At 30.9% G+C, this 17,361-nt stretch overlaps 1 long non-coding RNA gene and 1 pseudogene across 1 annotated transcript; one reads left to right on the forward strand and one right to left on the reverse strand.

Moving 5' to 3' along the window:
* Positions 1-6,418: 6,418 nt before the first annotated feature.
* Positions 6,419-6,538, reverse strand: LOC114331220 (5S ribosomal RNA; annotated as a pseudogene).
* A 1,081-nt stretch (positions 6,539-7,619) lies between these two features.
* On the forward strand, positions 7,620-10,248 carry LOC126879544 (uncharacterized). The gene is made up of 3 exons (XR_007696110.1): positions 7,620-8,039; positions 8,098-8,292; positions 10,067-10,248. It is a non-coding gene; the product is annotated as an uncharacterized LOC126879544 (long non-coding RNA).
* The last annotated feature ends 7,113 nt before the right edge of the window (positions 10,249-17,361 follow it).

The following is a 17,361-nucleotide window of genomic DNA, read 5'->3' on the forward strand; positions in this document are numbered from 1 at the left end:
ATCATTTTACTTTGATCAAATATGTTTCTATTTTTTTTTTTGATTATACTGAATCCGAATATGGCATTGCAATTTCAAAATTCTTATACAGAAGCTTTTATACAGTATGTCTGCGTAGCTAGGAACCACATGGAAAACTTTTTTATTATCAATTTTACGAAAAAAAGTTATTCTACATAAAATGCTCCGGATAGTTAAAAATCTAATACTCAACTATCAGATATCAAATTTTATCAATTTTATACGAGTTGTGTCAAAAATATGAATTCCGTTAAAGAGTAAAGTACCTTTATATTTCAGGATATCAAAAAATGCTATTATGAAAAGTTGTTTGAAATTAAAAACTATGTTTAAAAATATAATTATATTATTCTTATCGAAAATTTTTGTCAATTTTTTCTCAAATTACGGATACTCATCAACATTTTATTATAATTATGATAATTATTTTATTATCACTTTTACGAAAAAATGTTATTCTTCATAAAATGCTCTCCCTGGCCTAAAATCTAAGATAAAATCATCAGATATTAAACTTTTTTAATTTTATACGAGGTATGTAAAAAATATTAATTTTTCTTAAGAGTTAAGTGCCTTTATTATTCACAATATTTTAATTAGAAGGATGTTATTGAACACTAAAACAATTTTTTTAATTTCAAACAACTTTTCTTAATAACAATTTTCGATATTGTGAAATTTAACGATACTTTACTCTTGAGTGAAATTCATATTTTTTTACATACCTCGTATAAAATTCATTAAATTTGATATTTGATGATTGCATCTTAGATTATATACGATGCAGAGTATTTTATATGGAATAACTTTTTTTCGTTAAACTGATAATAAAAAGTTATCAATAGGTTCCTAGTTACGCAGACATACTGTATAAGAGCTAAAAAAATTTTTTGCTGAACATTATTTATTATTGTTGAAGTTTATTATTAAATGTATTTTAAGTAGTTTTTCCGGAAAAAAGTTTTGATCACTTTATATTAACATTTTTTAGCTGGTAATTTTCGGTTTTTGTATTACATTTTTGGTATTTTTCTTAATTTTATCAAAAAGAAATAGTCTATTTCATTTCTAAAGTAAAATAAATTAGTGCATTTTAAAGAATACATCCTAAGCTTTAAAAAAGCACTTATAAAACTGTAATAGATCTGTTCAAACTTGAGTAATACCGTCTTAAATTGGTGGTAATTCTATAAAGCTACTAAGATTTCAAAAATTACATTTTTTAAGACGTCATATCATTTGAATTAAATTTTTGAAATTTTTTTTGAAAAAAACATCATTTAGTACGATGCTTGATAGGTAAGTTGTGCAAAATTGAGGGTTTTATAAAAAAATTGTATTAGTTATACATTTTTAAATGATTTTTAAACAAAATTAATGTAAGGCTCAATTTCCGCTTCCACCGTACTTATGCCCATATATTTTATTTATATCTATTATAACCATAAGATAGATTAATTATTCTGCTTTTAGGTTCAATGTGTAAAATTTCATTTGATCCGTTAGTTAAAGAATTACATTAAAATAACTCAACTGTGCAATTCGCCGTACGCTAGTTTACAGTGCGCCAATGTTTGTGAGAAGGGTGACTTTAGCATTATAAATAAAAACTTATAGAAGATACAGATTTAGTTTTAGAAAATTCTTTATATAAGATTTTTTTGTAAAATTATCTGAATTTTTCAATGGTCAAGTTAGTTTTGTTCTAAAGTTTATATTTTCGGGGTTATTTAAAAAAACATCAAACTTCGTAGTTCATTTATTTAATAAAAAATGAAGCACCAACTTCTCGAGTAGAACTTTTTGATATGTTGTTTACTAAACATTTCTGAATGAAATTACCAAAAGTTATATCTTGTTTGATTTTTTCCGAAGTGAAAATCTATATGCATTCTCCATCTTTCGTATTGACTGATCTGATGAGCTCTTTAATGACTTGACTTTGATATAATATTTTGTAGAAAATTTCCATTGTATATGCCTGTTATATCTGCGATTTTATTTTCATTTTTGATTCTAAGTTAAAATATTTCTCTTTTACCATTTCCAATTGTTTTGCTCAACAGTGGGAAGCGCTTGGTCTTTCTGTTATAGATCTTATAATTCTCGTTCTTTTATTTACTGATGTCTCTTCTAGTCACTTAGGTCTTTATTTTTATCTCGTAAGGCTCCACATATTCAGTAATTAACGTCCTTAAGGGGCTATCCTATTGTAAAAGTACGAAATTCTTATACTTTTTTGGGAATTTCTAAAATAAAAAGTACTGTACCAATTGTCTTGAAAATTCGCATAAGCATTTACTATTAAATGGGGTACATGCAAAACAATTTTCATAAAAAAAGTTTGAAAATTAAACGATTTATGCGCTATCTACTGGCACCGTGAAAATAAAAACATGGCCCCACTGCTGCAGTGATTGGTACTAATAGAGATCCTGAAACATAAAATTTCAAAGTTATTATTGAAATATAAGTTATTTTCTATACCATCAACTAGGGGTTTTTTGATCGGTAAAAAAATGTCAATTTGGCGGTTTTTGAGACTAAAAATGTTTTAGCTAATTTAAAAATAAAAATTTCAACACTTCGTCATTTTTCCAAATTTTAATATTTTTCAAAAATCTTAGTTGATGGTATAGGAAATACCTTATATTTCAATAATCACTTTGAAATTTTATGTTTCAGGATCTCTATTAGTCCCAACCACTGCAGCAGGGAAGCTATGTTTTTATTTTCACGGTGCCTGTAGATGGCGCACAAATTGTTTAATTTTCAATATTTTTTATAAAAATTGTTTTACTTATACTTCTTTTTATAATAAATGCTCATGCAAATTTTCAAAACAATTGATACAGTACTTTTTATTTTAGAAATTCCCAAAAAAGTATATAAATTTCGTACTTTTACACTAGGATAGCCCCTTAAGAACTTGTTTGAGATTGCATTCTTAGTGGCAAATAGTAGATATATGGAACTCCATCGTACCTTAGATTTCTGCACCATCTTTATTGTAGAAGTTCTAGCTTTTATTTCATTCCTTATATCCCTTTTCCCACAAAATACGTTAAAACAATTTTATATCAAACTTTTTTAAACATTTTTAAAGCAAGTTCCAGTTTCCACTAGCTTACTGTGTAAGCAGAAATAATGCAGCAGGTTTTCTTCTTTAACCCGGCATTGGTCGCTAGGTAGATAATTACGCGAGTGGTCGCGCGTTGGATTTCCTCTCACATATCCAAATTTTGCCTTTTTTACAAAATAAAATTTTTAAAACGGTTTTTAACTTTTTTCATTAACTAATAATAAGAATATAATAATATAACATAATATAGATAAAAATAATGATAAAATATAAAAAAAAACGGAATTAAACCAATATTAGTCAATCTCCGTATCTTCACAATTCACACAAGTATAACAAAAAAATCATCTGGACAAATTGGTTGATGACAATAATTAATTTTTTTTTACAATACTTGAGGTTTTAAGTGAGAAAATAAAATTAATTTTTATACCCAGTTGGTGACGCCGATGGTCGCTCGATGAGAGGATCTCTCACATGACGCGCATTGACTCAGCAATCTGGTGATACTACGTCAACTGAGTCACTATCTGAGAGGACGAGTCTACTATTCTGCCTTCCGCAGTCACTTTGCAGTGTGGGCAGCATATCCCAATATAAAACTTATGGAACCTTCCAGCTCAGTGTTGCCGGTTTTAAGCAGACGAACTTAAAGTCCGTCTAAATAGAATATTCCAGAAGTCCAAAACATCTTGATTTGAAAATCTGTGGGATTTATTATTTTTAAATAATTTATAGATATGTACTATGAAAGATATTTATACAATATTAAAGATATATCATTTGAATATTAACTATAATTAGCCTGTGATTAATACTATATTTAATAGTTATTTATGATATATACGCTGTGAGCTCGTATGTAGAGGGGATAATTAAAATTCGCGAGCGCCAGTAGTGACAAGTTTGTAAACCTTAACTGGAAATTTGCTTTTTGACGTTCTGCATTAAGTGTTGCATATTATAGCTTTTAAATGTCTCACGAAAATTGTTGTATTAAAGAGTGCCGAAATACTGGTTACAATAGTAACTGTGTATTCTACAACTTTCCTGTCGCTAAGCATAAGGTGATTCAACGACAAAAATGGATTGATGGAATTAGAAAAAAGTAAGTCAACACAATTTTAATTTTAAAACGGTAGAAAAATTTAAGCTAAAGGATCAGTTAGCACACTCTCGAAATTATACAATCCAATCCTAAAACAAAATTTGAATGCGTGAAGATAACGACCAATCATAGCAAACGTATGATGCCGTTAACTGTCATTCATAAGTTAATATTTAAGAAGTATATCATATAATTATAATCAATTATTATACTTTTTTGCAGAATAAATTTTTTCTAATATTAGTTGTCAACATAAACGTCAAAACGATAATCAAAATCTGAAAAATAATCACAATGAATAATAAATTCTGTACTTACTGCTATTAATTATCGATTACAATCCAATTACTTCTTTAAGTTGTAAATATTACACGATAAGAATTAAATAATAATTTTGAAACAACTATTATTTGCTTCTCTATTGTCCTCTTTAAAATTCCGGCCGAAATAGGAACAATAGTCAACCGTTAGATGGAGATAGCAGCCATACCAGCGAAACTCCCAGAGTATAGGCAACACTTTTTTCTGTCCAGAAAATTTCCGGTAAAAGTTATACTAGTAATCCTGTAGGTAGGTGGCGATACCAGCGAAGCTCGGAGCGTATATATATATATAAATATATATATATATATATATATATATATATATATATATATATATATATATATATGTAAGTGTTAAAAGTACAATTTTAAGGCACGCATGTGAAAGTTTTTGCATGTGCAATTCACATGAGTGCCTTAAAAATGTACTTTTTAACACGTGTACTTTGTACGCACGTAAGAAGTTATATTTCTAATATATGATTTCAACGAAATAAATATACTTTCAACAGGTTATTTGTATTTAAATATTAAACTAATTTTTTACTTACTACTTTCCAAACATTTTTATTAAAACAATATTAAAAATATAAAAAATGTTAGATAACACACGGATTCGAACCAGGGACCTCTCGATCTCCGGTCGAACGCGCTACCACCGAGCTAAACGCCTTTTGCTTTGACAGCTTACAAGATTTTTCATACATAATGACAAATTTAATAGACCAAGTGAGGTATAAAAATACTTTAAAATTTATTTAATATAAATAATAATATCTCTTGGCAACCCTGTTCTTCATAGGAGTCTGTACTGAAAGGTGACCGTGGAACGCAGTATAGATCGTCGAGAAAGAATAGATAGGAGACTAGAAGGAACCTCAGCGCGTAGAATTTTCCAGAAAAAAAGTTGTGTGAATTTTCTGAAACCGTGAGAGAAAATCTCATATAGCGACCACTGCCGGGTTAATAAGGAAAGAAGGAGGTCAGAATACGAAAAGAATTATTGGAACTAAAAATCTATATACGGAAAATAAATATGAATGATGTTTGACCGGCACGCTTTTACTTGTTTTGCTGTGTTTTGTGTAATAAAGTCACCCCAAACGTGGAGAATAATTTTTAATCTAAATTCAGAATTACATCAGAAATACCGTTTTTCTCAAAATTGTTTAGAAACAACTTCAAAGCATCAATTCGGTTTTTATTCTGTTGAAGGCAATACAGTTATATTGAAGTCAATGAAAGGGGTTAAAATATGATCGGAAAATATATTTTACCGAAAGAATATAGCTTTATAAAACAGTAAAAAGATGTTGACTGTTTTCTGCAATCTGTTTATCAGTATCCGAACAAAAAGTTTGTATTGTTGGAAGTAAGTCAATTGGTCTATAGTTTTAGTGTTATAAAAGAGAATATATTCCGTTTTTTTTGTTTATTTAGAATGTATTCATCATGCAGATATAGGTCAAAACGAGTTTGATTTCTTCACATCAAAAGAGGACCGGTTTCTGGCATCAATTGCGACTCCACGGTCTTCTGAAACCTTATAATTTTTAATATTTTTGAGAGTGTTCTCTTTATTCACAAAACTTTATTCACAAATTTTCAGCAAGTTATTCGCAAGCTTTTGCTGACAAAGACTCAACCGCTAGCGAAAAATAGTCTGCAGTTGATAATAATTATCAAACATAGACAATCATATCACAAGTGTTTTTACGGAGAATTTCAAATCAGAGTGGATAACAAAACACCCACTCGTCGACTAACACAAATGGTGTTTTGAGTAAATGTCTTGTTACTTGGTAAAGTCGACTTCATTGTCTTTGCAAATAGATGCTTATTATTGTATCCGAACGTCTGCGGTCTTTCCGGTGAGTAAAAAGAAGGCAAAAAACATGCGGTGTTCCCTAACGGTCACCCAGCTAAGTATTAACCGCACCCGATACTGCTTGACTTCGGTGATCAGACGAGAACCAGTATATTCAGTGTGGTATGTCCGTTGCCATTGATTTTATTTGTAGTGCCTTTAGTCCATTTTATAAAATTGCATATTTTAAATTTCGAGCATTGGAGGAACAACAATCTTTATGCCGAGCCTTTATTATAATTCATTATAGACCTGGATTCCGCGCACCAAAAAAAGTTGATTAATAGCAAGGTGAAAATTTGTTAATAGCTTAACGGTGTCAAGTCGGACAAACTTTGATGTATGGGAACACTGGAACAGGGGATCTTTTAATTGTGGAACAGGTTAAAAATTTGGAACATCAGACTATGAAAACGTTCCATGTATTTTGTCGGACGGAACTTAAAATTGTTTTGTTACCATTTTATTAAACTCTCATGCAAAAATCAGTCTGGTGTTTATCATTAACTGGGCAATTTAATGAGTAGAACACGAAGAACATGTCAAATGACAGGAATCATGTTGGTTAGTAATAGCATTTTGGATTTTGAATGAGAGTTTAATGAAAGGGTAACAAATCAATTGAATGTTCTGTCCGACAAAATACATGGGACGTTTTTGTAATTTGACGTTCCAAATTTTTAAACTGATCCATAAATAAAAATTTCCCTGTTACAGTGTTCCCGTACATCAAAGTTGGTCCGACTAGACACCGTTAAGCTCTTAAATTTTCAGCTTGCCATTAATCAACATTTTTTTTGGACGCGGAATCCAGGCCTATTACCGAGATTTGACAGAGAGCAGTTTTTAGTTTGCCTCCCAATTATCAAAATTCATGCATATTTACCAAGTTAGCTAATTAGAAATTCCCCTTCTCCACGATTATTATTTTTGTGTCCACCTGTCGCACAAAAAGTTTTGTTAGAAAACAAACTACTTCGAAACAACATCTCCACAAAGCAAATTTAATCCAAAACTACTCAGACGTAGCAATTACAAAGTCTGTTCGTTATTTTATTAATCTCCAGATTACATTACTCTCTTATTAAAACAAATGGTTTCAACGAGGCTTCCCTTCCATCTGAGCCAGAGCTAATACTTGAGACAAGAATCTACAGGTCGAGCAAGTCTCGTAAATTTCACGATTGCGAGCCACGCTTCACGCAACTGTGTTTGCGTACTTGTGTTTCGAGTTGCGTGGTCGTGCGGAGTTATATTTACCAAATTTAAATATAATCGTTTTCAAAATTAAATCAATATGGCTACTGGGTGTAAAAGATAAATCTTATTCTATCTGTTCTTAATGAGTTTTAGATAATTTTAGTTGTATTTCTTTGTAATTTTGTGTTGTACAAAGATTAATTTAACATTTTCTCTGGAAGTATTAATTTAGAAAGATAATATGCTTCATTGGTGTTGTGTTTTGAAGTGTGAAATGCAAAGTAATTGTGATAGTTAAATGCAAGATAAAGTTCACTTTTAAACTGAACTAAATAAGGTATCTGAGAGACAACAATGGTTAAATGCAATACAATGTACAGGTTTTACTAGCGAAATGAAAATTTTCCTGTCCTGTCTGCTGTAATCATTTTATATCTGGTAAGTTACAATTGCAACAGTAATGATTTTTGAAGATGTTAACATTTTAATCTTATAGGAAAACCAGCCGACTTAATCGATAATAACAATCTCCAGATTGGGTTCCTTCAATAAATATGGTCTATAAACACAATGAAATAAGTTCCCCAAACTCTAAAATGGAGTGGTATCAAAGGAGAATTAAAGGGAAAAATATTCATATTGAAATTATTTATAAGGCACTGGACTGTCTTAAATTCTACAATAATACTAGGTGGGTAAATTATTTTAGACATTTTTCATTAAGAGTAGATTAAGATTAAGTAGATTTTCATTCAGTAGATTTAAGACTTGTTTACACGGGTAGAGTAATGATGCAAGTACTTGATAGAGTAGAGTAACTCTACCTGTAAAAATGCTCAGCACAGTAGAATAGCTGGTAGAGTGTATAGTTGGAGTTAAAGTAGAGTGACTAGCAACCTATGGCAAAGTAACTACTCTATGACCACCACTACTGCCAAAATGTCTACTCAGCTGCACACTCTACCCATGGAACACGCTCAATTATGGCAGAATAGAGTACATGGAGGTGCTGTCATTGTGGCTGGAATTGTGTTTTGTGTAAATAGTGAAAATGAAGTTCACCGAAGATGAAACTTTAAAACTTGTAGAGCTATAATACGGCGAATGCCAGTGTTTATGGAATTTAGGTAGTGTATACTACAAAAATAAAAGTTTGCAGCAAGCTGCGGAGGATGAAATCGTCGAAAGAATGGCAAAGGGGGCTTTGGAGTAAACGAGCTTCAGCAAAAAATTAAGAATTTAAGGTGCACTTATAATCAAGAGTGTTTAAAAATACAAAAATCGGTTTCACTATACTAGCATCAGTACTATACTTGTACTCTCCTCATGTGAATGGTATCAAGCCATTTTTGGTAGAGTACTACCACTACTCTACTCTCCTCAAAACTCTACCCATGTAAACAAGTCTTTAGAAACAGTGGAAAATGAGGTAGCTAGTAGAGTAGTAGTAGAGTAAAATATACTGGTTTAGCAAATTACAATGTTTTAAGGTAATACAGTAGCGATAAACAGGTAGCCAAAACGTGTTCCAAGATTGTCATTGTAATTTTGAATATTTTTTCGAGGCATTTGGCACATGTATTCGTAAAATAATAAAGAATGGCGGTACAGAGCCCAATTTGAAAAATATATTAATATGTGGAAATTACTCTGTAATTATACGATATTTAAAAAACGAGCCTGTACCGCCATTAAGAAGAACAAAAAAATACACTTTCTTCAAATAAACTTTTTTATCCAATGCCTAGATTTTGTGTAATTTTGGAACTACCAATGAAATAAAAAATTTTAGTAGTTCCAAAATAACACAAAATCGGATAAAAAAGTTGTATTTAAAAAAAGTGTATTTTTTTGTTCTTCTTAATGGCGGTACAAGCTCGTTTTTTTATATTGTATTTAATTACAAAGTAATTTCCACATATTAATATATTTTTCAAATTGGGCTCTGTACCGCCATTCTTTATTATATTACGAATATGTGTGCCAAATATCTTGAAAAAATATTCAAAATTACAGCCGCAATCTTGGAACACATTTTCGCTACCTGTTGATCGATACTGTTTCCTCTTAAGATAGTTTTAATAGTTATTTATGATATAAGTATTAAAAGTACAATTTTAAGACGCGCATGTGAAAGTTAACTTGAAAAAATAATTTTATTAATGTTTTGACTTCCACATCAGATGTCATTGTCAAAATACAAAATATTCATTATTATTAAGTTTGTTCTAGCAAACAGTCAAACTAGTCAAAAACCATCAGCAAACAGTTGGTCAGTAAAAGAACATAATACAGTCACCAGTGCGATCCCCTCTACTCACGCTGGTCCACTATTCGCTGATGGTTTCAAACTGATGCTAGAACAAACCTATTATTATTATGCATATCATTATCTGTAAATAGTATTTCTTCTGATTGTTAATTGTAAAGGATAGAAAAATTACCATTTATTTTATTTTTTTTAGAATCAGCTGAGAGAAGTGGTCTACAAAAAACCATGAAGGAAACGGAATATGTGGCTACGAAAGGCAAAAGAAAGGTTTACAAAGCAAATATGACACATCTTTTTGAAATATTTAGGAATATCAGTAAATTGCATTGAAAAAATGTATGAAAAGATTTTGTTCAATAAAAATGTTTATATTTATCAAGGATGTATTATTTGGTATGGCCACATATCGTCAGTGATGTAATAATACATCCTATCTGTTTTTTCATGAGTTTTGTAAGAGAGACTAAAAACTTGTCTTAGGGTCACCTCCTGTTTTCATATGATATTTTTTGACTTGTTTTGTAGTAAATTAAACTATCTATGAACTACAAAACAAGTCAAAACTTACATATGAACACAGGAGGTGACCTTAAAACATGTTTTTCCATCTCTCATACAAAACTCATGAAAAAACAGATAGGAGGTATTGTCACATCAGCAAGGATGTACAGTGATGAGTGCCCTAATAACCGGCAAAATATGGGCAACATATTTAGTTGTGAGATAAAAAGAAATGAAACTAGTCGAGCTGGGAAATTTAGCGAAATTAACCTTTAAATTTACGTTATATTGATCCCACCTTTACACATATCGGAGGAGTATGTCAACTAAAACTGTCACTGTGACAGTGGTAGTTTCCAAACTCGTCTGATACGTCTGAAGGTGGTACACAATCAATACAATCTAAATGTATAAGTTAATATCGCTAAATTTCCCAGCTCGACTAGTTTCATGTCTTTTTATCTCACTACTTAATACATTTTTTGTGCTATTTTGCCGGTTATTAGAGCGGTCATCACTGTATTTCTGGTATATCCAGGGAATGTCTACAAAATATATTTTGAATGTCCAGAGAACATTTGTGGACATTCATGGAATGTTCCAATAAGACATTCAGGTAATGTTTAAAATGCTGACACAGGATTTTCCTGGGATGTTCAGGGAACATGTTTTCGGGGATATTCCAGGAATTTTTCAATGTCTGTGTACCTTCTATGGACCTATATGGAATATTTTGGTGTTATTACCGCCGCACTCCACTTGCGATTTGTAATCAGGAAGATTGAACACATTGTTTCAAATACAAGTCAATCCATTTGTGACTAAATAATCATGGATTGACTTCTATTTGAAAGAATGTGTTCAATCTTCACAACTACAAATCGCAAGTGGAGTCCGGCGCTTAGGGCTACTTCCTCTTCGGTATTACGTATTATACTACAGAAATCAGGAACTTTGCTTCTAAATATATGTATGCATCTTGGCCATCAAACATATTCTTCCAAACATTTTTTAAGGGGTTACATAGGTCTTGTGGGTAAAAAAAGTGACTTTTTAAAAAAATTATATCTCGAAAACTAAAATTTATTTTTATTTATAATTGAAACATGTAAAAGTATAGTACTTAAGGTAGTCTCAAAAAAAGTTTCAGCCAAAAATATTCATTTTTGTAGAGTTTAAGTTTTTTTGCGTTGGCAGCATAACTAAGTCCAGTCTCATCTGAAATTAAAAAGTTTCTTGTAGTTTATACCTCTGGCTAGAATATGAACGAAGGAATTTAAAAAAAATGAAATTTGAAGATTTTACATAAGTTTAAACACATTTTTGACCCCAATTTTTCTCATTTTTAAAGTAGTTTTTTTTATAAAACAAAAATGACCTCATCTAATAAAAAATCCTTTGTTCATTCACTAGCCAGAGGTATAAACTACAAGAAACTTTGATTTCAGATAGATGAGACTGGACTTGTTATGCTGCTCACTGCAAAAAAGGGCTGTTGTCGAAAAATTGCAGTCAACTCTACAAAAATGAATATTTTTGGCTGAAATTTTTTTGAGAGTACTATACTTTTACATGTTTCAATTATAAATAAAAATAATTTTTAGTTTCCAAGATATAATTTTTTTAAAAAGTCACTTTTTTTACCTGCAAGACAACAACTTAACAAAATGCTGATTTCAAATTGTAACAAGTTGTTTTGCAAAGTATGCTGCCCTCTTGTATTTTCTGTGTTATCTTCATCATAAAATTACTTCATCTAAAAACTTTCTGCGATATATTCGCAACAACAAAAACAAAAAAAAATAAAACAAAAGTTTAACCACCTTCACACCACAGAATCAAGCAATCAAGTTACAAAATTTTCAAACACCTCACCTGACACAGCGTCTCAAGTACGATTGCGCGCGACCACGCAACTCGAAACACAAGTACGCAAACACGGTTGCGTGAAGCGTGGCTCGCAATCGTGAAATTTACGAGACTTGCTCGACCTGTAGATTCTTGTATACTTGAGAAGTCAACTAAAAAATTCATGCAGTCAGAGTACAACAGCAATAAATGCCAATTACCGTAAGCGGTAAATCTTAATCGCAGCAGTGAACTTGTTATATCTTACAAGTTTTAGACCGGACGTCTGGAGGATCTGATCCGGAAAAACTAATAAGAAAGTTTTCTTTTTGTTTATGATGCTGTTAGAGACAACGGATTTCAGATTGGCTGGCCAAAAATATAATTTTCGTTTATTATTCAGTTTTTGTAAAAAGAGTTCTATTTTGATAACAGAGATAAATGAGTCTTTTAATAGATCATTAATGAGGCGTTAATTTTTTTTATAGCTTAAAAGTCAAAAGATAAAAATGGCATACAGGGTGAGTAATAAGAAACTGTGCATACTTCTACCTCGTAGGAGTGGAGACCCTTATGGGGAATAACAATATAACATTTTATAGATTTTCACCGTTTTTACTGTATTGTTTCACTTAACCGCTATCTTCAGTTCTTTGTGTTTTGCCAGTTACCTTCCTGTAGATTGCTTCTGTCCATTGCTTCTGTCCATTGATTCCTTCCATTGCTTCGTCCAATTTATCTCTGAAAGATCTTGGGGACTCTTCTTCTTTTTGGGCTCCAGGCTCCGCTCTGTTATCTAGTTTATCCAAAGTTTTTTGTTTGCTCTTTTGACATATGCGTACCACGTTAATATTTTCTGTTCTATATAGTTTATTGTACAGTGCGGTGGAATAAGTGATGCTCCCCCCTGTTAACTTGTTTATTTTAAGAATATAAGCAAAACGCTTGGACAGGTCGATTTTTAAACTAACCATAGTATATTATAGCATCAACGTTTCGAACTTTACGCGATCCCTGTTCAGGTGACAGCCATAACTTTGATTTTTTTAAATGGGAAAGTACATCATGTAATACCTCATTTAAAAGCTCCTAAAATACTGATTTCAAAAATGTATAATACTTTATTCCTGTTTGAGAGCGTAGGCGCAAAATTTTGGTCGAATTCTTTCTAAATTTTTTCGAATCCTTAAAAAACTAATAAATATTTTTGAAAAATTTAAACGCAGAATGAAATATTTCAGTATTGTCGATGGTCCAAAGTCCCTGAGAACTATAACGTTTATTTTAATAAGTCACAGTGGTGAAAAAAAAAGAGAAAATTTAGTGTGATTTTTAATTTACAATATATCATTCAAAAGAAACTTTTTGTTTATTCTAAAGGACTGTCAGCCCTTGGTAATTATCTAATCTTCCATTCTGCGTTTAAATTTTTCAAAAATAATTGTCAGTTTCCTCAGAATTCGAAAAAAATTAATGCGTTTAAAAAGAGTACGACCGAAATTTTGCGCGTACGATCTCAAAAAGGATTAAAGTATTATACATTTTTGAAAACAGTATTTCAAAAGCTGTTAAATGAGGTGCCACATGATGTACCTTACCATTTTAAAAAATCAAAGTTATACTTGTCACCTGAAAAAGGATCGCGTAAAGTTCGAAACGTTGATGCTATAATATACTACGGTTAGTTTAAAAATCGACCTATCTGAGCGTTTTGTTTATATTCTTAAAATAAACAAGTTAACAGGGGGGGCAACACTTCCACCGCACTGTATGAATTCATTGCCACATTTTTAGTCCAAAGAATGAAGCTTAAAATAGGACAAAACCTCGCAATTTTTACAAAATGGATCGATTTGCTTGAAAATTGGAGAATAAGTAGTGGATAGTCCAAGGATCAAAATCTATATGATGCCAAAAGATGCTTTTACTATGGGGGTGGTTGACACCCTATCTCGGTGGTGGAAATTTGTTATTAAATTTTGACCGCAAAAGTTGGTAAAAACATTCATTATAAGCAGAAAACGTTCAAAAATGTTAGTTTTATATCGAAAAATCAATGTTTTTAACCAGTTTTCTGCTAATAACTCAAAAAGTTCTCGTTTTATCAAAACAACTTTATTTAACAGAAATGTACCTTTTGAAAAAATTAACAAAACCGTTTTTTTTTTATTTTCTTTAAATAGTAATCGAGCTATACTTCATTATATGTTAGCTCTTCTTGGTCAAATGGTAAATATTGTAGTTTCAAAGTCAACTGGGATGGGAAAACTGCATTTTTCGAGAATAACTTGTTTAAACTAATTTAAAGCATTTAAAAATGTCTATCTCCAGAAATAAAAAAAGAGTCCAGCCCAAAAATTAACTGAATTATAATGATAATAATGTCAGTCCCTATTTTTTTCAGCAAAAACTGATCGGAAACAATAATCACCACCCTAATTAAAATTAGTAATTCATCTGATTTGGTCTTCTTTAGTTATGTCTTATTAGTAGGGTCTACTAGAAGTTTGAGAGGCTTAGAATGATTAGTTTTTAAAAAAATTGAGTTAAAATCGAATAACGAGTTTGTGTATTTGGTAAAAAATGCCATTTTCTTCAGAATAGAAGGATTAGTATCATTGATGTGAATAAATATTTAAATATTAAATTGTAGCCTATTTCATTCCCAAGACCCGTGTTGAGCTGCCCCCCCCCCACTTGCAAAAATTAAAAAACAAATAGCCCTGATTTATGAGCTATTTATGAGCTCTCATATTTCGCAAACTAAAAATCTTGAGCTCGTTCCACTGAGCAGGAATTTAATACCCTAGTGGGGGGGGCTGAGTCAGCCCCCCCACTACTTAAAAATAGGAATATTGAATCGGTTTTTGCGGCAGAATTACGAGCTATTTATGAGCTCTTGAAATTATATAGTTTCGATTTTTGAGCTCATCCCCTTCACCCCCAAACAACCCTTTAATTGATTTAACTTAAGAGCAAGATGCTGAGAAAACTTAAAATATATCGTATTGCGAATATAATTCCTATAGCTTATATACTCTAAGAATAAACTATTAAATCAAGAGCATTTCGATTATTGAGCTACAACCTCTTCGCCAGAAAACCACCCTATCTTCCCGGCTTAAGAGAAAGTTGTACTTAAAATGCGTTAAACTAATTATTTGGCGACTACATATCATTTAATAATTTATAACCTTCCAAATTACGCGCATTTAGATCAGTAAATTGCAATTTATTTTGTATAGTGCAGTCACTGAAGGTAAAAATCAACGATTACCTTCAATTTCGGTGAACCTTCATCGATTTTCACGAAAATTGGTCAGTGGTTAGAGGATACGTCAAGAAACAAAGGTGACATGGTACCACCTTGCGCCTTCACCCTGAGGGTGGATACCGCCCCTTCTCGGGGGTGAAAATTATTTTATAAAAAATAACTGCACAAATCAATAAAAGAACAAATTAAAAGCAAAATTTATTATATAAAGTTAATAAAATAAGTAAATACTTTTTAAGTTATTAAAGATCAAAGATTTTAATTATTTGTGAAAAAAATGCATGTTTTGAAGAGGTTTTTTGTAAATCACTGAAAAACTGTAAGTTTTTACAAAAAAGTTAATAGTAGTTTAATTCGTATAGCTTATATTCTAAGAATAAACTCTAAAATCACGCGCCTTTCGATTATTGAACTAGAACCCCTTCGCAAGAAAACCATCCCATATTCCCGGCTTAAGAGAGGGTTGTACTTAAAATAATTTAAATTAATTATTTGTCGACTATATATTGTTTAATAATTTATGAGCTCGCAAAATATACGCATCTCAATTATTGAATTGCCATTTTCTTTCTATAGTGCAGTCACTGAAGGTAAAAATCAACTATGACCTTCGATTTCGGTAAATCTCCATTCATTTTCACGAAAATTGGTGAGCGGATTTTGATACTATCAACTTTTTCTGGATCTTATTTTTCATAGGTATTTCTAAGTACTTTGACAAGTATTTAGTACCTAAGTGTTATAAAATGCATCTCTTTCCCGTTATTTAAGCTTGAACCCTTAGATTTGAACAGTCGCGGAAAAAATGTACATTTAATTACCAATAACTTACTTTAAATTAACATTAAAGGGTTTCTCAAGTAAGCAATTTATATTTTTTATTAGCTTCAATTTTAGCGATGAAAACTTTTTTATAAAAACTTACAGTTTTTTAGTCATTTATGAAAAATCGCTCTAAAGCATGCATTTTCTTTCCAAAAATTAAAATATTTGATCTTTAATAACTCAAAAAGTATTGATTTATTTTAATCATATTATATAACAAATTTTGCTTACAATTTGTGGGGTTATTTTTAATAAAGTAATTTTCACTCCCGAGAAGGGGTGACATATACCCCAGGCTAAAACCCCAAGTTCTTACTGTCAATTCGTGAAAATAAATGGCGATTTACCGAAATAGCAGGTAATAGTTGATTTTTACCTTCAGTGACTGCACTATAGAAAGAAAATGGCAATTCAATAATTGAGATGCGTATATTTTGCAAGCTCATAAATTATTAAACGATATGTAGTCGCCAAATAATTAATTTAAATTATTTTAAGAACAACTCTCTCTAAAGCCGGGAATATGGGGTCGTTTTCTTGCGAAGGGTTTGTAGCTCTATAATCGAAAGACGCGTGATTTAAGAGTTTATTCTTAGAATATAAGCTATACGATTTAAACTACTATTAACTTTTTTGTAAAAACTTACAAGTTTTTCAGTGATTTACAAAAAAACCTCTTCAAAACATGCATTTTTTTCACAAATAATTAAAATCTTTGATCTTTAATAACATAAAAATTATTGACTTATTTTATTAACTTTATATAATAAATTTTGCTTTTAATTTGTTCTTTTATTGATTTGTGCATTTATTTTTTATAAAATAATTTTCACCCCCGAGAAGGGGCGGTATCCACCCTCAGGGTAAAGGCGCAAGGTGGTACCATGTCACCTTTGTTTCTTGACGTATCCTCTAACTACTGACCAATTTTCGTGAAAATCGATGAAGGTTCACCGAAATTGAAGGTAATCGTTGATTTTTACCTTCAGTGACTGCACTATACAAAATAAATTGCAATTTACTGATCTAAATGCGCGTAA

Source organism: Diabrotica virgifera, chromosome 2 (assembly GCF_917563875.1).
Source record: "Diabrotica virgifera virgifera chromosome 2, PGI_DIABVI_V3a".
In the NCBI taxonomy this organism is placed as follows: domain Eukaryota; kingdom Metazoa; phylum Arthropoda; class Insecta; order Coleoptera; family Chrysomelidae; genus Diabrotica; species Diabrotica virgifera.